Source organism: Cyprinus carpio, chromosome A3 (genome assembly GCF_018340385.1).
Source record: "Cyprinus carpio isolate SPL01 chromosome A3, ASM1834038v1, whole genome shotgun sequence".
Taxonomy (NCBI): Eukaryota; Metazoa; Chordata; class Actinopteri; order Cypriniformes; family Cyprinidae; genus Cyprinus; species Cyprinus carpio.
Genome location: NC_056574.1, coordinates 16304702 through 16314517, shown reverse-complemented (window position 1 = coordinate 16314517; position 9816 = coordinate 16304702).

Below are 9816 nucleotides of genomic sequence, written 5' to 3'. Positions count from 1 at the left end.
AATTAAAATGATAATTTACACTCACCAAGTTATTATTGTGTACTGTTTTATAATGTACTACAATACTGAGGTGCAGATAATTGCCATTATTTGAAATAAGTAGTATAAATAGCAGAAAATCTTACTATTTTAACATAGTGTAAATATAATCTATAATTATTTGCACTTAGTGTAAATGGCACATCGTTAAAAAAAATAACGCTAAGAAAATATGCTATTTACACCTAGTGCAAATAGCCGCTGCATAAAAGAATACATTGGCGCTCATCACTGAAACACAGCAGAATATCATCATCATGGACCTCTTGCTAAAATACATTACAATACTCCCACCTTGTGGGCTATTTATGGAAGCTCGTTTCCGCCACTACATAAAGAAATTAATTAATAAATTAATTAATAAAGAAATAAAGAAATAGCTACTTTTTATCTCAGTTATATATATATATCTGAATGGTAAGATAAAATCTGCAAATTAGGCCTACCTTCATTTTTTTAAAGGTAGGCCTATCTTTCTTTAAATAAATAAATAAATAAATAAATAAATAAACATTGTTTTTCATTGTCTAAATATATAATAAATAAATTCAGACGAGCAGTTTGTGATTTTCTGCCTTTATTGAACATTGTACTGCATTTGGTCTGTTTTGCAACATGATTCAGTTAAAACACAGCGCTACATGCACGCTGGAGGCCTTTTACCACACAAGGCTGCATCTAGATTTATTTAATAATCCACGAACCACTTCATCCGGTAGCTTTTCTCTCCGTGACAACAAAAGCAGATTTTTATTATGTTGTTAGCAGTTAGAGGAGTAGGCGGGGAGGAGCTGAGTAAATTTATTCTGACGTCACACAACAGCATTTCGACTAGGAGCAATTGCAATTCAGATATCTTAAACTATAATTGTGACTAGTCGAAACTGAATTAGAGATATCTCTAATTACATTTGTGGATGTATGACGCGTCTATTGAAGATATCTATAAAGTAATTACAGATATCTTAAATGGAGTTTTGACTAGTCATAATGTATTTAGAGATATCTTTAATCCGATTTTTTACTAGTGCAATTATAATTGCAGATATCTCTAATTGTCACTGTGACTAGTCGAATTATAATTATGACTATCCGAATTAGAATTGTGACTATCCGAAATTATATTTATGGATAGTCAAACCAAGTTTTAAATGCTAAAACGGCTTGCGATATTCGTCTGAACTAGGTACGTAGCCTTAGATGACGCCTGATATATACGTCGTCTCAATATACGTCGCCTCATATGACGCCTGATATATACGTCGTCTCAATATACGTCGCCTCATATGACGCCTGATATATACGTCGTCTCAATATACGTCGCCTCATATGACGCCTGATATATACATCGTCTCAATGTACGTCGCCTCACATGACGCCTGATATATACGTCGTGTCAATGTACGTCGTCTTACACGAAATGTAAAATTTGCATTACACTGGATGTATTTGTAACAGGTTATTACTGTTATTTAGATATTTCCCAAAAAGTGGTAATAGTGCATAATAATTACTGCATAATAGAGTATTTTATGTTTGATAAATTCTGTTTAGCTGTTAAGTTGGTGTTGAAGTGAAGTAACTTCAATGTTCACATCAATGTTTAGTTTGCTTGGATGCTACAAAAAGTACGGAAACACAGAGGATATGCATGATTTCTGTTTGAATCACATTTCTTTCTTGTTTCCTTGTGATCTCGACATAAAAGAGTAATTTTAACAGAAATAAAGTTGTATTTATAATAGATATTCATTAGACATTCGATCTTTAACATTAAATGGCATCGAGAACAAAGTCGTTCTAAGCAAACATGCTTAGGTTTAATTTATCATATTTGGGACGCTAAGGCTGTGATATTAATGTTGTCCACTAGATGACGCCATGGGATTGATTTTAACCCAAATATAAGAAGTTTTTATTCTTATGAATTGAAAAAAAAAACGCGAATGATTTACTTAATTTGGATAACTATGGTAAACTGACAGTATAGTTTATAATTACAGTACATAGAACTCTTTGAAATGTATATTAATCATTAAATTTTTTTAACTTTTATAGACCTCAAGACATAAAACACCTCGATAGGATTAAATACAAACCCATATTTAATGTTTATTTGATTGACAAAAGTGCAAAAAAAAAATTTCAATGTTTTCACTGACTAAATACTAATCTGTAAATATAAGATATCTGGGACAGAAACACGTTTCACACTGTGTCACATCAACTTTCCTTTTAATTTCAATGTTCAATTGTTTGTAAATCGAGGATAATAATTGTTTCTTCTTCAGCTGCTCATCAGTCTGTGGTCATCATTGCCTGAATGTCCTTTTCATGATGGGTCATACATGTTCAATAAAGGAGACAGATCTGAACTGAACATTCACTCTGTCTACCGTGCTGCTGTAGCACATGCAGAATGAGAGCTGGCAGTGTCTTGGTCTAATAACCATGGACTTCTCATGAAAGATGTTATCTTGATGGCAGTGTGCGTCTCTGTACAATGCCAATATAATGCCTCCATGTCTGTGTACCCTCACACATTCCAGTTACCCATGCCTCTTGTTCTGATAAACCCACCATCCAATGAGAAATGTTAGCTTTTGGATCTATCACTAGTAAAAGTCTGGAAGACCCCATTTGTCTTTAATTTTTATATCTCCCTTATCTTACACACTCAGTTCAGTTCACGGAGCTCTCTTTTACCAAGCTAATGAACTGAATCAGGAGTGTTAAATAAGAGAGACATGCAAAATGTGCATAGCAGAGGGTCCACATGACCAGGACTAGGAACCAGGCCTAGGGATAAGCAATGAATGGAGTGCACCTGGCATGCAGAATTAGCTCCAACCCTAGTCAAACACACCTGCATTTGCCAAACAGTTGTCTTAATTAAATTTATTAAGCACATCAATATACATAGTAACACAATTTATCTCTGAAGCATAGAACTTAAAAAAAAAAAAAAGAATAGACAAATAGTAGCCTATTATGTGTGAGAACAGAGATATGAAGTAAACTACAATATATAATTTATTAGCAAACACATTCTTGTTATTTTGTAGATGTATGCAGACAGCACAATGGTTCTTAAGGACATTCCTGGAGGACCCCCATCACTGGACAATATGCGTGTCTCCTTAATTAAACACACCTGATTCAGGTCACCTGTTCATTAATAAAGTGCAATGTTGAAAACACATTTATATATATATATATATATATATATATAACGCCAACACAAGATTACATCAATATAGATCTAAATATGCAAACTTGCTCAATCACTTGGGCTGCTGGCGCCCTCTGTAGGCATTTTTATAATACATATTGTACATACATTAATTGTTTAGATGAACATTCCTTTATGTATTTTAACAGTGTTCAGTGAAACCATATGATTACTCGCTTTTAATGTTTTATTTTAAACCAATTATTGCCTCGTCGTTACAGATATTTTAAGTATACTTTTAAAGATTTACAGTTTAAGCAACTATTTCAAGTCTTTTCTGTATTACATAAAAAGAAATAATCAGTAGATTGCTCATTTAACAAAATAATCGTTAGTGACAGCCCAATTTAAAGTGTTTCAAAATGCACCTGAATTTTTAATACACTTCTTAAAATACCTTTTCATTACCTTCTCTTGACCAAAATTATTTAGCTCAATGGTTGATATGCACATTTTATGGTCGACATGACTCGGCAAACAGGACAACTGTGAGAACCATACCAGAGTGTTAAGTAAAATTATTAACATAACCAATATATCAAAAGTAAAACCTCAGAATGGTACATATCAGAATAATGTTTAATAATTAATGAATGTGAATTTATGTTGATGTTATTGTGAAAATACAACTAATTTTCAGCTCTGTTGATGGTGTATAATTTGTAGTAAAATAATGTAAAACCAAAAAATTATTTAATTTAACTCTATTTGAGGTATTTGGTGTCACAGTCTGTGGAGGTGGCGTCTGTTGAGGCGGCGTACTTATCACGCGTCTGTTGAGGCGGCGTACTTATCACGCGTCTGTTGAGGCGACGTACCCTTCTGACACGCAAAAGTACACGACTGTCGACTTCGGCAGGTAATCCTGTCACATTCCACTCGCCATACTTAGTGCCGGTGTCCTACCCTGTCAGATTTTGCTGCCTCCCATTAAAACAATGGGTAGCACAATTCCACAACGAAAAATGCTACTGTAAAGTTATGGATTATTAACGTCTACACCAGGGGTCTCCAACCCTGCTCCTGGAGAGCTACTGTCCTGCAGATTTCAGCTCCAACCCCAATCAAACACACCTGAACCAGGATTAAGGTGTTCAGGGCTACTTGATAATTACAGACAGGTCGCAGGGGCGGACTGGCCATCGGGAGCACCGGGACATTTCCCGGTGGCCTGATGGTCATTCTGGCATGCCGGCTGCCGCTGTGCAGTCGAGCAGGCTGACGTGCAATCAGGGGCGGACTTACCCATTAGGCAAAGGTAGGCGACTGCCTTGGGCCCCCAAAAGCCAAGGGCCCCCTAATGCTTTTCATATAGGAGATGCGCATTAAGCGCGGACACGAGAACGGTTGCTGTTTACGGTGTTTATGCACGACAATCGTCTGCGCGTCCGAGTTGAACGTGCTTCTTGTGTATCCAGCTTGTAGCAAAATAAAATTTTATGCATCTAAAGCTGACTGCCGCACGAGCGCGAGGTCCCTCTTTTCCAGCGCGCACACACTTCTCTCTCTGCGTTCAGCGCGCGGCTGAAAGGAGCTGCGCTTTCAGTTTAAAACACTGATATGTTGCTTCTCTAATTTTACATATAAGTATAGCTGAAATCACAGCACAGCTATTGTCTTCAAGCTATTCTGTAGCCTATTTGATTTTTATCAGACGACGGCACGATTATATATTTTTGTGTAGATTAACTTCTCGGAAGGGAGAGCTGGTTAGTCTTAATGGGTCGCGTTTCAGTCACTATTTCAGTTTTGAGAATTTAGCTGCATCAAAATACAGTATGTGGCACAGAGAGGCAAACAAATGTAAAAATAAATAATAAATGTACATTTTGCATGTTCAGAAGTGAGCTGCCCTGTCATGCGAAAATGCAAACAGGTTTGTGTAAAGTGCTCAGTGCAAAGAAAGAGAAGTAATAGGAAGCTAGTATTTCTTTTTTTTTTTTTTTTCATGTGTCTAATAGACATGAACAAGTTCTTTGAAAAACCTCTATGACCTATGAAACATGTCTACTCTTCATGCTCTGTTAAGTGGTTTCACTAATAATAAACATTTATTGCATAAATTAATTTTTGCATTACAAAAATGCCTTAAAAGAAAGTGTTACAGGTGTGCATATTGACACAGAACAATGAGTTTTAAGATATGACAGAGCAAGATATTTTCAGTTGAGACAGCTCAAACATGCATTTTAGTCTGGGACTAGCTTAAGCCTTGTCTGTGAAACCATGGGGAAAATATTAATTTAAGGTACATTTAGAACAGATAAAAATGTGCAATTAAGTTGCGATTATTCACAAGTTAACTCATGACAATCATGCCATTAATTGTGATTTATATATTTTAATTGATTGACAGCCCTAAGTTAAAATGACTAAAATAAAATGTAGGCTTACGCTGGTAACTCACATTTTCATTTTACCTGATAAAGTACCATTTATGAGCTGAGCTGTTTTGTTTAGAGCTGTTACCGGGGAAACCACTATATTTCTGACTCCAAAAGCACCTCCTACTGGCAGAGAATGAATGTGCATTTTCAATAATCCAGTCTGCAGTTTTTGTTCAGACCAATGCGAATATTCACTCACATAAATCTGTTTTAAATAATATAATAATTTATACTTCTGACTCATCCCAGAAATATAAAGTTTCAGTTGTGAGGGTTTATCATTTTATAATTTATTTTGTTTTATGTTAAAACTAAAAAAAACGGGTAAATCAATTGCTATTTCGTGGTCTACAACATGAAATAATAAAAGTATCTGCTAAATGAATAAATGTAAATTAAAGAATCCCATTAGAACATGTACATAAAAAATGTAGAAAACATTGGACACAACAATCTGGCACCATTGTGCAGCAGCAAGCATCACGACAAAAAAGGACCTCGAGGGTTGATCTAGGTAAATGTGTGCAAATGTATAGGGCCCCATTCCTATATTTGCCTGGGGCCCCCAATTCACTAAATCCGCCCCTGCGTGCAATAGGCTGGGATGCAACTGCGAATTAATTGACGGATTTATGAATCTACGAATCAGGCGATCGCGGAGTGAACATTATACCACCACATGACCCAACATCAGCGAAGCACTGCCTAATTGGCTATATCCAGAGGCAGGCTTCATCTTAGAAAACCGTGCAAAAAACGGAGCGTAAAAGCAAAGGAGGAGTAGAGCGGGATCAGCGAAGCACTGCCTAATTGGCTTTGTCAAGGACGCATTAAGTTGATGCAAAATCCCAGCCATGTTCACCAGTAAGGGAGCAGGTCGGTCAGCATTACATTTACATTATATTTACTAGGGGGGGGGGACGGTTCACTGAAAAAATCGAACTGTTCGGTTCTCCACACACGGTTCGGCACGCGCTGGAAACGCTGTTCAACTTAAATCTGACAAAGCATCTGTAATATGGTTTACTATAAATAACACGTAAAACAAACAGGGTTCAGTTAATATATGTTTCTGTTGATGGATGAACATTCTGGCTTCCCAGACATTACAACAACAGCGAAAAAAAAAAAAAAAAACCCCGTGGCCAAACCATTCACTCTTGTTCAATACGAATACGAATACTGGATCAGTGCATTCTTTTAAAGTGACAGTCTTTATATTAATCGAACAGCAACAACAAAGAAATCACTCACTGCTCTTGATTGAAAAGCTTTTGTAACTTTAATAAAGATTTATCTTTAATTTGTAGTCCAAAATGCAATGCTGTTTTACATTTGATTACTTTATTCAATTTATGTACCTAAAAACTATGCTATGCCTACCTAAAAAACCCTGAAAGTCAGTTTATTTTATTTGTAGCTTTACTCTATTGTATTTATTTGTGCTGTTGCTTGTAGTTAGAATATTCTTAATAATATGATAAAATATATATTTTTTGAAAGTATCGTTTTTCCATAAACATAGCACATACTGTGAAACAAACCTAACCGTGAAAAAGTTGAACTGTTCCACCCCTTATATTTACGTAATCATTTGGCAGACGGACGCTTTCATCCAAAGAGACTTACAATAGATATAAAATATTCTAAAAAAAAAATTACAAATATATATAATGATGTTTTATGATGAAGTTTTAAAAGAGCATCTTTATGACAAACTATCACACTGTTTTACATATGGGGACACAGTATTTTTTTTAGTGCCAAATTTGACCAGAAATTTTGATTTTCCATTTCTAGCCTACAATATGTAGTCTAGTCTACAATGTTTATTTATTTATTTTGAAGGTGACGAAGGAAGCAACAGTAGCACTAGTGCTCCAAGTGCTCCTGCTGTTAAACAAAAGGGGGTGGATAGTGCACCTTTTGAGTCAGAGCAGGAACCTTCCAGTAAAGTTTAAGCTATAAGCAAAACTAAACATGCTGGCTATACTCTTAGAACAATATGTGCTTTTATGATTTATAAGATCATCAGTAGTAGGACTGTGATCACGGGGACATACAATTGATGGCTGCACAATTAATATAGATTATTGAAAGTGCTTATTTCATATTGCAGAGAAACTAGATGTGCAGAGTGAGAGAGAGAGGGATTCAGGGAAAGATGATATAGATGGTGTTTTCCTAGTGAGTTTTTGAGGGTTTATTTATTTATCCGTTCATATTATGTATGGTAGTCTACCTGTTACATTTACTAACAGGGTTAGCCTACAAGTTTAGCAGTCTGGTGGACACATGAATTGGGTGGTGGTGACTGCACCAACAGAGGTGGCCTGGGGTGAAGTCGAATTCCCGGCCTGATTTACTGTCCCAGTCCGCCACTGGACAGGTGTGTTGGAGCAGGGTTGGAACTGAAGTCTGCAGGATGGTAGCTCTCCAGGAGCAGGGTTGGAGATCCCTGGTCTACACCTACCACAACTCTAAACCTACCATTACAGTAATGCAAATACAGTAATTATGTGTTATATTCGGGGTTGTAGCTAGAAGGGATACAGCTACAGGAAACCAACAATAAATTATTTTTTCTACCTTTTAGATTGTGTTTTTATTAAAGTCTACACCTACCCAAACCCTAAACCTACTCTTACAGTAATGCATATACATTAAATGTTGTTGTTCAGCATGAGAAAAAGGACTCAATATTGATGTGCGCATGCGCAGTATACCCTAGTAGGAAAATGTGATGGGTAGGATAAAATGTCAGGACACCTGTTCTACCTAATAAGCGATATAAGCGTTTGCATAGGGCCCCCGTGGCCACCAGGAGTGTCAGGAGTTCAGACAGCAATCACGGGAGCAAGGCGAGATGATGGTGGAGATTGCAACAGCATAGCACAGCTGAGCTGGAGCGTTCTCTGAAGCTGTACTTCCATAGGAATTAATTAAAGAGACTCATGAAATCATACGAAAAAGAAGTCAGTGCTTGAGTATTGTCTGTTATTGCATATTATAATTCATACTGAGAAAGCAGAACTGAGATGGCATTTATTGCAAGATTTCAAATGCACCTGCAGACTATTTTTTCAGGCATGTTTTTCATCAGTTAAGATTTCTTAAAATAGTGTAGAAATCTTGTCTAGTCTCATTCTTGTGAACCCTGTCTGTGTCTCGTTTCAGATTTTTGCCCTCACTTTGATGTTGCTTAAATCTGTTTCAACATTTTTACACTTATATTTGATTATTTTTGCATTTTAATCTGGCCTGTCATGCCAACCCAGAAAATTTATTATTCTTTTATTATTATTATTATTATTATTATTATTATTATTATTATTATTATTATTATTATTCTTTTTTTTTTTTTTTTTTTTTTTTTTTTTTTTTTATTATTTTTTTTTCATAACCAGGTGTTTTGCTTTAAGCATTACTCTCACTGAATTTTGATACATTTCTCTTAAGCAATCGTTAAACTCCATGTCAAACTTAATGTTCCATGTCAAAATTAACAGCCTATCCCAATCTAAAATAGAAAATATATTAAAATGTTGTATTAGACTATATTATTTATTTGTACATTTCTCCAACACATTTTCAGTATGGCAGACAAGACAGACGTTTATTTTAAAATAAGAATGAGCCATATGCTTATGGTCTCTCTAGTAATGGGTCGTTCTTGAACAATTGGTTTATTTTGGGAAGAACGAGTAGTTTTGGGGAGTGATTCGTTCAGTCGCGCATGCGCAATAATCTATAGGTGCTGTACTGGTACTAGTAGTTCTGTTTCAGTCAATGCAGTCTGTGCCGGAAAGAGGATTGATTAGTTCATCTCTCGAGTCTTCGGGTTTTTCGAGTCGTTCATTCATCACGTGACAGACCCATAAGCTTTAACCTATGCAGTTTAATTCGGAAAGAGACTTAATAATAACCAACTCGTTATTACCTTTGTTACAACATTCAGTGTATGGAAAATAACCATCATGACAGAAATTCACACATTTATAAACTGTAAGAAGTAAAAATTACTATTTGAGACCAGAAACACAGTATGTGTAAGAGTAATTAATAATTATAATAATGATCATAATGAATATCCAATGCTGTCACGTCTGGTGAAAAAAGAACGAATTAAAGCCTTTTATACAGTCTATGGTTAAAGCT